Source organism: Mustela nigripes, chromosome 13 (assembly GCF_022355385.1).
Source record: "Mustela nigripes isolate SB6536 chromosome 13, MUSNIG.SB6536, whole genome shotgun sequence".
Lineage (NCBI taxonomy): Eukaryota > Metazoa > Chordata > Mammalia > Carnivora > Mustelidae > Mustela > Mustela nigripes.
The window spans coordinates 111,376,634-111,393,220 of record NC_081569.1 but is presented as its reverse complement, the minus strand read 5'-3'; the positions used below and the strand labels follow the sequence as shown (position 1 = coordinate 111,393,220).

The following is a 16,587-nucleotide window of genomic DNA, read 5'->3' as shown; positions in this document are numbered from 1 at the left end:
GGGTGGTAGCAAATAGTAGAGAACAAAAATGGCAGTGATACTAAAGCATGGCCTCTTTAAATTTGTCTTGAAATTTGGTTGGCAGAATGATGTTAGAATTTTAAAACAGTGAACGCACAGCATCCTAACTCACCTTCCTTTGTGTCCTTGCTTGCAAATGATCGTACAGGGAAGAACATTTGCTATTCTGATGTGCTCTTCTCTGTAGCCAATCAGCACCCTTCATTCCCCAACATTCCAATGCCTGTTTCTTCAACTTGGATATGATTTTCAAGAAGACCATTTGTCTTGTAACAATGTATATAGGCTTTATAATAAAGAACTTAAAAGCAAAAACTAGTATTAAATAGGGATAATTGATAGACTACATTATCTCTGGGACACAGGTAGGGAGGGTGAAGATATAGGTGACCATTAGAAGTGGAAAGGAGGGGGTCACCTGGGTGACTCAGTCGGTCAAATGTCTACCTTAAGCTCAGGTCATGATCCCAGGGTCCTGGGATTGAGCTCCACATCGGGTCTGCCACTCTGCCTATTTGTGCACACAATCTCTCTGTCAAATAAATAAATAAAATCTTTATTTAAAAAAAAAAAAAAGTGGAAAGGAGGGAAGTTAAACACTGATTTTTCCTGCAGTAGAAAGTTAGGTCAGGAGGCATGGTGGAAAACTTGAGAAGAGCAATGACTTGAGGTTTGGAACAGCACCTGAGCAGTGAAAAAGGAAGCCAACCAGGCAAGAGTAAAAGGCTCACCAAGTAGTGCTAAAGGTCAAGGTGAGTTTGGGAGTTGCAGATTTGTCATGGCATGAATCAGCAATTATACAATTTCTCCAGCAGTACTTGGCAAGCCAGAAGCAATAGTAGGGAGAACAGATGGTTGTTTGACTCTGAGCTGTGACTTGGCAGAATGGATAAGCAGAAGTTCAAGGAGTAAGAGGGCTGAGCATGCTGGTAAGAGGATCCGTCAAGGAGAGGGTAGATCATGGTGTTCCAGCTCTTCAGGGAGGAAAATGAAGAGCTGGTGGCTAAGAGGGGAAACCAGGAAGGGGTTGAATTTAAGGAGTCTAAGGTATAAGAACAGGAGGTTATGGTCAGTGAACATACTTCTTATGAAATAACTTGTGGAAACTCACCAATGTTTAGATAAATTGTAGTAGCAAAACATAAATGTTTTTCTGAAGTAAACATTGTTTCTTTGTCACTGCATAATATCCACTGAAGTTCATATGGTACCTCAAAATAGCCCTTATAACAAGCTATTCACAATGACCTCATCCAACATTGTAGCATTTGATTTTAGTATCTGTTAAGAAAAAGTGAGATTACTCTATAATTAGAGAACTCGGAGCAGTAACATTTTAGTTTTGTTTTACCAGTAAAAAATAAGATTAATCTAATTAAGCCAGGTCTCCAAGAGTGGAGGCAATTATTTTCATATTAGGAGAAAAAGGGGGAGGGAGAGAAAGAAGCTTTCCTATCCACCCCTCCCTCAGTTTTGGTTGTGGCAACAAAATTACAGAATTCCTCAGGGAGGAAACAGGAGGACCTGCTGGTCCTTTCTGACCCAGAGCCAGCTCAACCCTTGAAGATATTATAAGAATTCCATTAACTAAAATAAGGAGAGAAATGCTAGCAAAATTATAAGCAAAATTTGTAGGCTTTTAAAGATCACCCACATCTCCCTGTGCTGGCTGTTATTGTCTGTTTTACTTCTCTATAGCTGTCCCAAGCTAGGATGCTCTACATTTGGAGTGAATCCTGGTAGTTAGGAAGATGGAGATACATTTCAGGACTCTTGAATTCCTTGTGTTATTGTTGAGATCTTCTTGAAAGTGGTGCATTCTCTTAGTGGGTCCAGATACTTAGTACAATGGTCTTCAGACTGAGGTACGTGAAATTTCACAAAGGCATTTCAAGAAATGAGGAAACAAGGGTGGTTTTCAGTGAGTCTTTTGCTGGATCCTCAATTTTCACAAGTACTCTTTACTGAAATGGATCTGCCTGTAAATGCCCCTTGGCCACTTTCCCCATCTCCTTTTGCTTAATCACATTTTTCCCTCTTGTTAAAATGGAATACCTTTCAACCATCTGAAATCTTACTTGGGTGACTTGAAGTAAGAGAAACAATCTTACTTCAGTGATTTGTTCTGGGGATGCATTTTTAAAACCTCGGGGGTTTTGAACTAACCACATTCAACTAGGGCATTAAACTAACCACAATTCCAAAATCCTGGTGTTGGGTTAAAGGGAGAGAATGATTGTTAATGACTGGACTGCAAATTATTTTGCAGGTCAGGTGGCTTCCAATTCTTTGCTTTCAACAAAATTGAAGGATGCCCTAATCAAATTGTCAGCTTAAATTTATTACAAATGAGATTTGATGATAAATTACTATATGGGTTTGGCTTTATAATTCAGAAAGAGTTCAAAAATTTCAGTGACACTACTGTAACAGAACACTTTCCATTCCTATCTACTTTTTTGTGTAAACAAATTTTCTCAGTGAGTATTGAATGTAAAGCAAATAATATAAATAAAATTGATTCTGAAACCTGTATTATTCTAGTGGTAAGTAATAGTCACCTATAAATATGTGAATTAAATGGGGGGAGGAGACAGTCTACCCATCAATTAATATGAGCATTTCCAAAATAATTGGTTATACTTAAAATTATTCATGAAAATTTTTTTTCTTAGTTGTGTACTAATAATTATAATCCCAATGCAATTCTGAAAAAATCTTAAGGTTACAAGAAGTAAAAAATAAAATTACAGTGTTACATATTTTGCAGAGAGGTATGATAAGGTGATAAAAAAAAGAAGTCTTTAGGGGCTTAGGGGCACCTGGGTGGCTCAGTTGGTTGAGCCCCCAGCCTTCAGCTCAGGTCATGATCCCAGCATCCTGGAATGGAGTCCCACTCTTGCTATCACTCTCTCTCTCAAATAAATAAATAAAAATCCTAAAAAAAAGAAGTCTTCCAAGCATAAAATACATTACATTTGAATAAAATTCTGTGGGGGAAGTGTGGTGGAAACATGCATTGAAGGAAAAAAAAATAAAAATTTTGACGGCTAAAGAAGGGCTTAGTCATGGTTTTAGATATTATTGAATATGAGTTTTTAAGATTAACTGCATACATTTTAAAGTGATATAAAAGATTTATTTGAAAATTTCAATATTACAATATCCAGAAATTACATTTTATTGTAACTGCCTAAACTTACAATAACAAATTTTAGATGTCAACCTAAAAACACATGAAATCATACAAAATACATAAAAATTCTTTAATAACCTACAAGCAAAAAAATAATAATAATAAAGTGTAAAGACCAGTGCTCTAGGGCAGTGGTTCTAGGGTCTGATGTATTTAAGAATCCTGGAAAACTTGTAAAATCTACAGATTTCCAGACTCATCCCCAAAGACTGCTACTCTGTAGATCTGCAGGATGTGTGGTTTTGATAAGCATTCCCTGGTTTTGCTGATGTGTGGTCTTTGGCTTGGCCTTTGAGAAATATCACTTCAAGATTTCTTCTCGGATCACAGTGCATCAGCAGAAAGCTGCTTACTTGAGTCGGTTTTTTTCTGGGCCATCTGTAGAACTGTCTCCTCTGAGTCATATTTTGTGTCACACCTTCACCTTTCACTTGGAATGCCCGGAGAAAATGTTATGAAGGCTTCCTGCATTTGTAAAGAGTATTATCCAAGACATCATTCCATCACCGACTCTCCCCGGCCACCACCCCTGCCCACAGGTTGCCACAAATCATAAATTTCTTTCAGAATTCGGTACTAAAGAAAGTGTTGCTTCTGTGGGAAAATACTGGCATGTATTTTTCTCAGAGCTATATCAGTAAACTAGTTCTGTTTTTCTTTTCTTCTGGTTTTCTAAGAATCTCAGAGATCATTTTGTGACTTTGGACATGGGTTCTAATCTTTGATTATGACCTTTTAACCTAATTAATATTTTTCTTGGTCCCGATTTTTTAAATAAGTTTTTTGTTATGTTTTTAATAAATCCCTTCCGATCCTTCCTAGAGAAATCTAAATAAGTAAACAAATGAGCAAAATTATTCTGTTTGTATATATGTTTTAAATATATGGATAAGGGTGCCTGGGTGGCTCAGTGGGTTAAAGCCTCTGCCTTTGGCTCAGGTCTGATCTGAGGGTCCTGGGATCAAGCCCCACATCCCTGCTGAGCAGAGAGCCTGTTTCCTCCTCTCTCTCTGCCTGCCTCTCTGCCTACTTGTGATCTGCCTGTCAAACAAACAAATAAATAAATAAATAAAATCTTTAATAAATAAATAAATAGATATATGGATAAAATAGATTGGAACCAAAAATGTTTTCTAGTTTTATTTATCTTTGTATGTATTTGCGTATGTGGATACATCCGTAAAGGATGTTTGCTTGTGGATATAGAGAATGGATTGATGGAATTTACTGTTACATTTTGGGTGTACTCAGTTGTAAGGCATATTGGGATTTCAGGTGCACAGCTGGGTAAATGAAAGGTAGGACAGACTAGATGGATTTGAGGGGCTGGTAGAGTGCCTAGGCTTCAGTTTCATGAGGGTACATTGCAAATAGGAGAAATAGAATCTCTTGAAATGGAACAACTTAACCAGTCAATAAGGAGGTACAAGGTCCACAGAATTGTACTCAAAGAGGTCCAGACCCTGTGGGCTGGTGATTATAAGATGTCAGTAGTCTTCCAAAAACACCTTAAATTTTTTGACTGTCCTTACAAATAAAGTTTTGTAGATGGCATAAATTAGAAATATGTATTCAAGAATCATTTATTTGTCTTCTATTTTAAAAGTCCTATTATATGTCCGGCTTCAGGGTTACAGAGTCAAAGGAGACAAGATAACATCCTTGCTCTTTGGACTTTCCAGGTATAGAGCAGAATCTTGTAAGAGCTGTTATGGGTTCCCATCTGTAAATGAGAAAAAATGTCCATCTTGGCAATAAGACCCCTCAGATACAAGCCTTGGCAGGGAACTGGGATGAAAGTCCTTATCAGGGTATACCTGCACAACTACATGCAGAGTAGATGCCTTAAATGAAAGAAGCTGACAGGGTATGGGTGCTGAGAGTAAATGTGGAGTTCATTTGCATGGTAGGGATTATACAGGGATAAAGGGGACCAGAGACCAGGTCTATAGTGATATGGGGATGGAGGTTCACTCAGCTCCATCTGAAAATTCAAACCCATTCCTGCCAATTTTTTTCTTTCCTTTCACTTTCTTTTCTTTTATTATTTGAGGCAGAGAGAGCATGAGCTGAGGGAGAGGCAGAAGCCAACCGCACGGAGCAGGGAGCTGAACGTGGGCCTCCATCCGGGGCTGGATCCCAGGACCCTGGGATCATGACCTGAGCCGAAGGCAGAGGCTTTAACCCATTGAGCCACCCAGATGCCCCCATTCCTGCCAATTCTTAATGACTTTCAAGAGAAAGTAGAAATCTGGGTTTTTATGTGACCTCTTGACTTTTAAATGCTGTACAGATGAAGTGATACATTCGTGGACTTCATTTGGCTTGCAGACTACCATTCTGGAATCTGAACTCAAGATAAATCAATCCATTTTTTTCTGGACTAAGATTTTTTTCCTTGCATTTAAACAATCATTTTTAAAGAGGTATTTAAATATAGATAATTCAAGCAGTGCTTTTCTTAAATTATATGAAATGTCAATTTGACCTAATTCCTTAATTTGATAGATTTAGATTCAGTATGTCAGAGTCAAGGGACAGAGGTAACACTTTTCAAAGTAATATGAAAGCCAAAACCCCCAAAAAATAATTTTTGACATCTATTGTTTAGCATTATGGGAGATATAAAAAAGCATCACAAAGATAAAATGTAAAATTCATAAAGGGTTAGGAAGCATATAATGCATCTTAAATTAGACAGTCTAGTCATATTGCAGAGCCAGAATCAGAAGGAGGCTGAGTAGTCTAAAATGAGTAGAGAAAGCTCTAATCCTGGTTTAGCTATTCATATAGGCTCATTTGCTACCTCAGCTAAAAAACCTGAACAACTTAAGGTGTTCCTCTATTGTATTATTTAAAATTTAATAGTAATTATGTATAATTGTAGGCACTACAAAATAAAAATAAATACCAAATTAGGTACCCCTGTCAGCTATGATGGTTCTATGATCAAATACTAAAAATAAAAATATGGCATTTGTCATATTATTAAGCTTTACTTCTGCTTAGCAGCATTTTTCTGCTTTTTAAAAATTTGCATTTGCCAATAAATAATGAGAGGAGTATAAGTGATAATAGGATAATATTAAAGAAGTAAAATTTGTACAAGAATTGTATTTTTTAAAGACTATGTGCTCCTGGGTGACAAAGTTGGAAATATTCTGGCTTTATAAGCTGCTCTTTTCCACACATAAAAAATTTCTTTCAGAGACTTGTTTAATATACCACGTCAGACTCTTTCCAGTTACCTCGATACATGTATTATAAACTTAATCCATACACCAAGCATTTATTAATAAATAAATGAAGCATATTACATAGTAACATATTATGACAATCAAAGCCCTGAATTAGATGTTGACTCTAAACTTTTTAATATATTAAAGACTGCTTACTGTGTCCAAATGATCACAAAGCTTGATTTAAGAGGTCATGTTAATTAAAATTTCCTTGGAAGTTAAGTTGTGATGTAAGGGCCTATTTAGCCAGAGGGATTCTGTCTTGGGTTAAACAGTGATTTTGTTGTTTATGCAGTAAAACTTAAACTGACCCTGTCCCCCTTCTCCCAGGGGACTTACTTAAAAACAAGTCCCGGAAACCAGTCCAAGTAACAAAGCCCAAATACAGGGGTGGGTCAGGCCAGGTGGAGATATCCAATCAGTGGGGGCGCATACTGTCTCCCTAGCTACCAAGGAGTATGGGCCCCGCCCTTGGGGTGCCTTTTGGGTGCCAATTCTGACCAAAGGGATAGGCTAGTTTAAATATCTACTAGGGTAAATTGTAGTTCAATTGGTAACTTATTGTGACCTAGCACGACTGTGCAGCTTTCTCTGTGTGTTACAATTTCATTGGCCACCTGTGTGTGGCCAGACCCAACTACATGGCCTTTGCCCTTAAAAGCTAGTCTGTAAAGCAGAGAAAGGTCATCCTCTCTGTAAGAGGCGTGGACCCGAACATTCAGTTTGATTCTCGATGCTTGGCGTGAAATAAAGCTTTGCTTGACCTTTGCTTTGTATCAGTCTCGCTCCTTTAATCACGGACCTGTTATTGGGGGACCTTTCAATGATATGGATCGACATTTAAAACTTATACTGTCCTAGGAACACAAGTTTGAAAAGGTTAAACATATTAATGGACTTAAGTGTATAGAGGACTTCTGAGAGATCATCTATAAAGCCACTCTCAGGTATGTGATCAAGGGAAAAGAGGGACAGACAGATTTGTTCTTTTCTCTTGCCATTGAGCAGATTCAATACTTAGCAAATCGAAATGAAACTGATAGTTGAAAGCATCAGCATTTTTCAGCTTGACACCTTTTCATATGTAGCAGACCCTGTTGTCATTTGCCTTTATCAGTGCTATTTTCCCTTTCTGCTCTATGTCCAGTCCCAGGGTTGGGATCACAATTGCTCTGAACCAGTCCTGAGGATTCAGATCCTCTTTGCCAGTGAGAGGTCTGAGTACAGACACGTGACTCAGTTCCAACGTGTGCCTCAGTTCCGGCTAGTGAAACTGCTGGGGTTTCCCCGTGCAGAATGTTCCTTCTCTAATTAGAGACACCTGTCCCCCCACCCCCAAACACACACACAAAAAGCCTATTTACACTCTACCTTTTCCTTCCTACTTTAGGACAATGAGGAAAGCCAAGAGAATAATAAAGAAAGGAGCCCAGCCTTCTGATGGGGTAGAACTGCTGAAATGACTTTTGAACCACTTACATCTAGACTTTCTGTCTTGTGAAAAAGTTAAACGCAATTATGGTTTAAAGCGCCAACAGCTAGATTTTCTGTTACTAGCAGTGCAAAGGATTCTACCTGGGATAGCGTAAAAAGGTAGGGCCAGTGGTGTTCTAGTTTAGCTCACACAAGCTTGTGAGGCCATTGTGCCTGTCTCTCCCCAGCCCTACTCTCAGTGATTTGGAGTTGGTAGCTTTAAATTACCTACAGTGGAGGGCACCTGGGTGCTCAGTGGGTTAAAGCCTCCGCCTTCCGATAGGGTCATGGTCCCAGGGTCTTGGGATCAAGCCCCACATTGGCCTCTTGGCTCAGGAGGGAGCCTGCTCCCCCGCCCCTTCTCTGCCTGCCTTTCTGCCTATCAAATAAATAAAATCTTTACCAAAAAAAAAAAAAAAAAATTACCCATGGTGGGAGTGTTTATACTAAGGAACTAGGCCAATGATATTTATCAGGGCTTTTTTCCATAGAAAGCTGGTTGTTAAATGTTTACCAGCAGCACAACACTGGGTGACTTACTTGAATTCTACAGGTAATATAGTAACAACCACCATGCTATTTATCATCGTTCTTTTTATATTTTTAATATTTTAAATAAGACTTTATTTTTAAGCCATCTCTACACCCAAGGTAGGGCTCGAATATACAACCCTCAGATCAAGAACGGCTCTCTCCCTCCACTGAGCCAGCCAGGTGCCCTACTTATCATCTTTTAAAGTGCATTTTTAATAGCAAATGAGTAATAGGTTATATCAAGATATTTCTAAGTTGTGGAATTTTAGAGCAGGAAGGGATTTTAACAAGTTTAAGAAGAGTAAAATTAAATCTCAAGTGATTTTAAAAGTAACCTAACATTACATAACTGATTAATAACAGAGTCAAGCCCACGCTTTGACTCTTTATTCCCATCTTAGTAATCTTTCCAGTACACCATAGAGACATTATATTATTTATAATATAATAATAATAATAAAAATAATTCTTTGCCTATAAACATCTAGCATCAAATAAAAATATTAAGCTAGTGAGATATTCAATTTCTCTAAAAACAGACCAACCCAGTTTTGATTATGCATATAAAAAGCCATGTTTAACTACATATTCTAAATTTCAGTCTATTCGGCAAAGATGCAGACCTTGAAGAAGGCTGACATATGGAAGCTGTTAGCATGAGATTAAAAGCTGCCAACAACCTTCAATCATTACTCCCAGTAAGTCCTGACAAGTAATGGGATGATCCGCTGGGTTGGGCTCCCCGGGCACAACCAGGTACACTCTCAGAGAGGGAGCTGCTGCCACATGCATTCTCCAGAGGCCGAAGAGGACTGTCAGCTGAAGCCTGAGCTCCTTTGCTGGACTGAAGATAGGCAGACAATCTTGAAAGATAGAAACCACATCGTGGAATGAAGTGAACTCACAGAAGATCTGGAATGCTCAATGGGGCAATGGAATGCCAGATTCTGACAACTTCTTTTTGAAATAGCTGACCAAATTAGCCAGCAGAAATTAGATATTGAAAATACTCACTACTGGTTAGAGTACTTGTGGGAGCTTCACAGCACTGGTATGCGTGAAAGCTGGTACATTTTTGAAAAGCAATTAGGCAATATGCTGCATCTCAATAACTGCAAAGATAAAGATTTTGCATGATTTTGATAAATGTTGATTATGTGCTGATACATACGGGGAATTCATTATATTAGTCTATTTTGGGATGTAGTTGGAATTTTTAATAAAATCTCAGGAAATGTTTAAAGGATTTGGCTCAGGAATTCTAATTTTAAATGATCTATTTTAGGGAAGTATCATAGATAAAAGATTAATGACTATTAATCTATTAACAGTATTAATATTTTATTAATACTATAAAGTATTAAGAAATTGGAAACAATCTAGTTTCTAACAACAGGGGGGAATGGATGAATAAATTATGATATATCTATCTACACAGTAAAATGCAAAGGAGCCATTAAAATCCATGTTTTGAAATATATTTAACAAAAAGAAAATACTCAACATACAATGTCAAATAAAACAATAGAGAGCAGTACAGTTTGTATGTATGTGTGTGTGTTGAGAAGACTAAAGAAGATGCACTAAAATCAAGGTGATCTTAGTGATTATATTTTTCCTCTATTTTTCTGGATTTTCTAAAATTTCTCTAATAAGCATATAGAAACTTTCAAAATTCAAGACTTTTTTCTTATAAAAATCAATACATGTTAACTTAATAGAAAGTATGGAGAAAAAGAAAATACTGGAACACTTTTATTTAGAAGAAAATACTATAAAAATGGAAAACAGAACAAACAAAATCCTTCAAGTCACTTGGAGATAATTCTGACAACAAAGGATATCTGTCTGAATCAGCAGTGAAGTCGAGAAGGGAAAACTGTCCCCAAACCATACATGTTCTGAGTAAGCACAATGACTGCTAATGCCATCGGAGAGGTGGGGGAGAAGAGATTGAGGCCTCAGGCTGGATGTTGGAGATTTGAAGAAGTTGGTCTGGTCATTACGGGTGAGTTTTTTTAGGAGCTGCTACATCTGTGTGAGGCTGGGAGAGACAGCAAGAGGAAAAGGACTTAAAAGATTCTTGCTCTGCATTTAGAGGGCACTCTTTACTTCGGGGTGCATATTTCTCAAGCAAGAAGTGAAGAGAGTATTGTGCTAATAATTACTTTGCGTTGTGATTTCCCAATTGTGTGTTCCTTAATAGGAAAACAAGTTGAGAATGAGCCAACTGAGGCCCAACACAATTTATTTCAGTTATACCATCACCCTCAAGTTCAAGACCTTGGTTGTCCCAGATACACAACCACATGGCTCTAGAAATCTGACCTGAAAACCCTAGCTGAAACAGTGTTTGGCAACTTATTTTCTTCTTCCAGTACACAGGCAAGTTGACATTCCCCTCTAATTCTTTCTCTCCAAGTTAAAAAAAAAGCAGTGCTAGTGAGTATAATGTTATCATAAAGAAATCCTCAACTGTGTTGTGATCTATATTTGAAAATACTGATTAATTCACAAACGATGACTTTAACAGGGTCTCCCCAGGGCAAGGAGGGTAGCCACCAGGCCTCATACTTGGAGGCAGGGCTGCGTACATATTGCACCTATTTTATTTACGGAATGTAATTAAAATCACTTTCAGAATTTCTGCCTTTAATGATATCCCAAGAAGCTTATAAAAGTTGCTGACCGTGCAGCCTTCTTTCAAGTGAGATTAGCTTGGGCAGGCTGGACAGGTTGGGTTGCAGAGGTCCTACACCCATCTGGGAGAGGACTTGTTCTCTGACCTTTCTCAGACTCAAATTACTAATAATCTCACTTGCAAAAAGCCTACACTATCTTTCATCTTAAATAAGCCCTTTTACATTAAAACCTTGGGTCAGAGGAAATGAAGAATGATAGCTGGTGATATTTAGTCACTAACCAATTATTCATTTAACATATACTGTATACAGGCACTGTTCTAGGCTCTAGAGAATCAGCAGTGAATGAAGACAAGATTGATCCCTACTTTCATGAGGCTGCCATTCTAGTGGGTGGAGACATCAGACGGGAAACAAAATTGGAAGCATTGCTAGTTCATTTGGGCCCTCATTCAATTCATTTATGTAGCTAACATGTACCAAAAATACCAAACATGCACCAGGCATTCTAGATGGTTTCATATAAATCTCTCATTTAATTTTTGCATTAACTCTGCACAAAAGTATATTACTATCTCCTTTTTTCAGATGCATAAATAACATAGCTCATTGTAATAGTAAAAGAGAGGAAACAATCAATATGTGCAGTATAGGAGACTTGCTAAGTAAATTATAGCAAGCTGTGCAATGAAATTCTATATTATGTAGCTGGGTTTTTTTTAATGCAGCTATTATAAAGATCTCCATGTGCTGATATGGAAAGCTGCCCAAAATAAGTATCAACTTAAAAAAAAAGAAGCAAAATGCAGAACAAGATTTAAAATCAGCTCTTGTTTATGTTTCCTTTTAAAAAAAGATATTCATACCCCTATGTTTGTATATGAAAAGTATATGAGAGACTACATAAATAATTCAATAGTGATTCTAGGGAAGGGAACTGGTGATTTAAGATGAGAGGAATACTTACTTCTAATTGTATATCCTTCCTTCTCCAAGTCTGAAGTATTAGCCAGATGCATTAATTATTTTTTTCGGTTAAAACTGTTAATGTTTCTCAGAAGAATGTTGATTGACCTTCTGAAAGCTTCAGGGATATGATTGGCTTGTTTAAGGTCATGGGAATTTAGTTTCTAGGTCTTTAATTTAGGAAAGAAGATAGGTAAATGTCATGTAAAGGGAAAATATATTAACTTGTATGCTTTCAGGTAAATGTGTGTGGTTGTGCCTGTGCATGCTGAAAGGCTGGTGAGGTCCTCGACAGAAATGGAGCGGCCCAAGGTAACAATTAGAAAAGATTTAAGAAAAAAAGAAAAAGTAGTTTCAAAAGGGCACTAATGTTTCAGTCTTTGTATTCATAGTAGCAGCTATAGTGCTTGGCAATGTGAGATAATGTTTATTAAAGCATGTGAGATTATTTGAGGATATTAGGAGTGAGAATAAAATGCAGGTGATTTGAAATTAAAGCAGTTTCTAGGGTTTATGGTTTGATCATCTCGGCTAGATGAAGATGCAAGGGAAAAAGTGGTTCAGAATATAAATTACTTAGTTCCTTCTTATCCCCAGTAGAAGGCATATCCCCCAAGTTTGCTGATTTGGAAAATCCTTATTTTTTACAAGGACTGAATTCCCTGCTTGTTATTTATCAGCATTCTGCTGACAAGTCTTGTTCCTTCTCTGTCCTTAGTTCCTTTTTTGTTTTCTTGTTAAAAGATCTATTAAAAAAAACAAAAAACCCCAAACAGTTCAGTAGCCCTACTGTTTCAAAATCTCATTTCATCTCATTTGTCATTTATTAATGGGCCTATTTTCTCTCCAGTGTTTCTTATCCCCTAGATATATTTGAGGAAATTCTTTTTTAAATCCCTGGGGCTATTATTACATCACTAGTTCTTTTTACTGCCTTTTTAAAAATCAGACTCAGACTTTAATCACTCTATATATTACTCCCCTCTTCCCACTTTCCTGTTTCAATGTACTTTTTTTTTTCTCTTCTAAATCTAGTACTCTGAAAAAATCCCTAGTGAGTCCAAGCTGGATGTATTTTTGTTTTGAGAAATTTATCAGATGAATTATAATTTATTACTGCTTGCCTCTAGCTTATTTAAGGATAGCTTAGTCTTTTTTTAGCTAACAATTTCCCTTTATCTTCTATCATTAGGATACACAAAAATGCAGCTCATTTCGTGGTTATTTAATATTTTCCCTTAATTTTGACTTGCTATTGATTTCTTAACTTTTAAAAATAGTTTTATTAAGAACTCATTTTTAATAAATTCTGCCTTCCTAAACTGTCTTTTCCCTGAATCCAATTCTAAGAGCCATTTTAATGTTCTTTTGCATTTCATTATTCACTTGATGACATTGAATAGCAGACTCAAGGAAAGGAAAAACCCTTTGCTATCAGAAGGACAGGTGGAAAGAACAAACACTGGGTTCAGAGGTAGGAATCATGGTCAGGATTTTTCTCTTTCAATCTTTTCTTTCTTTCCTTCCTTCCTTCTTTTTTCCTTTGGTCCAGACTACCTATCTCACTTTCCCCATCTAGAATCAATCATCTCCCCTCTCTTCTTATCTAATATTGAAAAAAGATGCATAAGAAATTTTGCAAAACACTACGAATGCCTGTGAAAAAGGGCATTATGTAAATGTCCAGTATTATTATGCTGGAATTTTGCCATTATGCTGTTTGCAAAAGAATAAGATTTAGAATAAAATTATCTCCTTTCAACCTCTAGTTGAAGGAGGTTCAGTTACCAAAATACCAGAATAGTTCCTATATGGTAGGCTTGTAGCAAAGATCCAGAACACTAGATTTTTTCTTAATGATGACTACTGTCATTATGTTCACTGTCATGGGACAGTTATAGAAATGGAGACTTGAGGGCAGGACATGCTGGCTTTGCTTATTGTGCTTAGAGGAGGGAAAAGGCAACAAAGGAGTGAGTCCGGGCTGCAGTCCAAATGATCCAAACAGCTCAGTTTACATGTGAGAGGGAGAAAAGAAAAGATGTTGCATAATGTGAATGAAATTTGTATAAATATTGACACTGTGTATATAGGGTCTAAGGGTCAGTACTGCCTTCAGAGACAGGAAAAGGTACTAGGCTGTACTAGACATTCCTCCTCCAAGATGTAAAGGAGGTAACATCCTACACTGAGCAACTGAGGGGCACACACACACAAGGTCCTCAACCTCTAAAGAGTGCTTGCTGCTTGGATGCCGTGTCTGAAATCTCTGCCATGAGACCTGCTCCATTTGCAGTCAACTGTTCTATTCAGAGCCCTTGTATATAAGACAAGGTGATTGTCAGAGCCACTAGGAGCTAACTTGCCATAAGTATGCAAAAGATTGATTTTCAAATCTTCATAGAAAAGATGACTTTTGGATGGGACGTCTTACAGAATGAGTAGGGCCTCCCAAACTCAAATGGCGTGGGCAGCTAACGTAAGTATGTGAAGGAGGCTAGGGAAGTGCTAAGCTGCTTGTGTTGCTGGCTAAGAAGAATATGTGCTTAGTATCTATGATAGGCCCAATGAAATGACCTAACAAAACATATCCAGGGCCCCAGAGAAATCCTAGGCTGCCGATTTGAGACCCCAATTTGTCTAGATGGAGGAAAAATAGTGAAAGAGTAATATGAAAAAAAAAATCACCAAGACATGCATGTTATCTAAGAACTCTACTGGTATTGATTAATTTATTGCAGGAATGGATAATATTTTAGAAGCGAATGTATGAGGAATGGCCTTTCTTCTTTAGAAAAGGTAAAACTGGTGGAGCAAGCTCTGGTAGCCTACAGTGAGCAAAGAACATTTTAACAGTTCAACGGTTCAGAGACAGTTCCCATAAATATTTCACTATGTATGCTAGCACATTCTTCTTTAAAATGCAGGTGTCAATCAGAACATTTTAGATCAGATTACCTCATAGAACCTAGCTGAGATGAACCCCCAAAACAGAATAGGAAATTACATAGGGAGAGAGAGGGGGGAAATTTGGAATTTGAGGCTTATGTAGAAGTCAAAATAGTAGGTGGTGGTGGGGAGGTGCTCTGGCAGGCTGAAAGCAGTTGAGGAACCCTGCAGTTACCAGGGGTGGGGACTGCAGGAGAGGGAGGAGGAAAGCTTTGCCTACTGTGCAATTTTGCCTAGGGCAGCTAATTGCTTGTGCCCAGGAAATTGCCTCTGGAAGCCTTGGGCAATATGCAGTAGATTTTCCCTGATGCCTAGTTTATCAGGTTAAGTTGAAATTTGGTAGAGAGGAGAAGAGGGGTATGATGAGCTGAAGGAAACCTCAGAGGTCACCAATTTAAAAAAAAAGTATCTGTAATGACAAAAGAGGCAACTCAAACTCCAGAAATAGTGCCTTCGCCTAAAGTAACCCACCGCAAGTGGCAATAGCTTTGGGTACTAAAAGGGAAAGTGGGAAGGGGACTTCACTTTATAATTTTTTCTAGGATTGACTCCAGTATGAAGAATATAGAAAGTTAGGCAAGGGATCTAACATTCACTAAGGCTCTATTATGTGCTCATGCTTTGTACCGGACTCATTATAACATTGCTTAATTTTCATTGCAACTGTGGAACAAGTTATCACCATTGTATAATATGGGATTAACAAATTCTGAGATTGACAAATAGCCCCATGGCTGCTCAACTGGTAAAAGGTAGAGTTAGAATTTGAATTCAGGTGTATCTACATAGGCCATACTACCTCTTCCCCGCAGACATCCATTACGTGTCGGCTGTACGCCCAGTACCAGGCAAGAGGCTCTAGGGATGTAAATAAGGAACAGATTAGGGATCTATACCGAGAGCTGCTCTTCTCCTTGTTTGTCAGAAGTGATATTCTAAGGAAGACACCCCTGAATTAATTGATTGGTCACTCTAGCTTTCTATTTCATGTCCCAATCTATAAAGAAGTAGAGATCACTCACAGCCACATAGACTGGAGGATATTCTCAGTGTTCATGAAACTTTAAAAAAAAATAAGGTGAAGTGCCACACATGGCCAAAATCCTTTTTATTAATCTTTATAGCCTTGCATGACATACAGAACAATGTTCCCAAACTGTCTTGAGATATTAATAGGTTCAGCAAAAACAAAACAAAACCCCCAAACCTGGTGCTAGCAATATTTCTTCAAAAATGCATTTAAAAATATATGTAAGAAAAATACTCAGCATGCTTCTGCTATTCTTTTTTTTTTTTTTTTAAAGATTTTATTTATTTATTTGTCAGAGAGAGAGAGAGAGAGAGAGCGTGCACAAGCAGGGGAAGTGGCAGGGAGAGGCAGAGGGAGAAGCAGACTCCCTGCTGAGCAAGGAGCCTGATGTGAGACTCGATCCCAGGATGCTGGGATCATGACCCAAGCTGAAGGCAGCGGCTTAACCCACTGAGCCACCCAGGCTCCCATGCTTCTGCTATTCTTATTGTGCAAAATATATCTATAAGAAATGGTGGGCAAGGGGTGCCTGGGTGG

General features: G+C 37.8%; 1 long non-coding RNA gene across 1 annotated transcript in view; it reads right to left on the bottom strand.

The window, feature by feature from the left end:
• Positions 1-3,354: 3,354 nt before the first annotated feature.
• Positions 3,355-16,587, bottom strand: part of LOC131998859 (uncharacterized) — a 36,531-nt gene continuing 23,298 nt past the window's right edge. Inside the window, exons 2-3 of the long non-coding RNA XR_009398897.1 lie at positions 15,820-15,878; positions 3,355-3,682 (exon numbers count right to left, since the gene is read on the bottom strand). This is a non-coding gene — a long non-coding RNA (uncharacterized LOC131998859). The remainder of the gene's footprint in view (positions 3,683-15,819; positions 15,879-16,587) is intronic.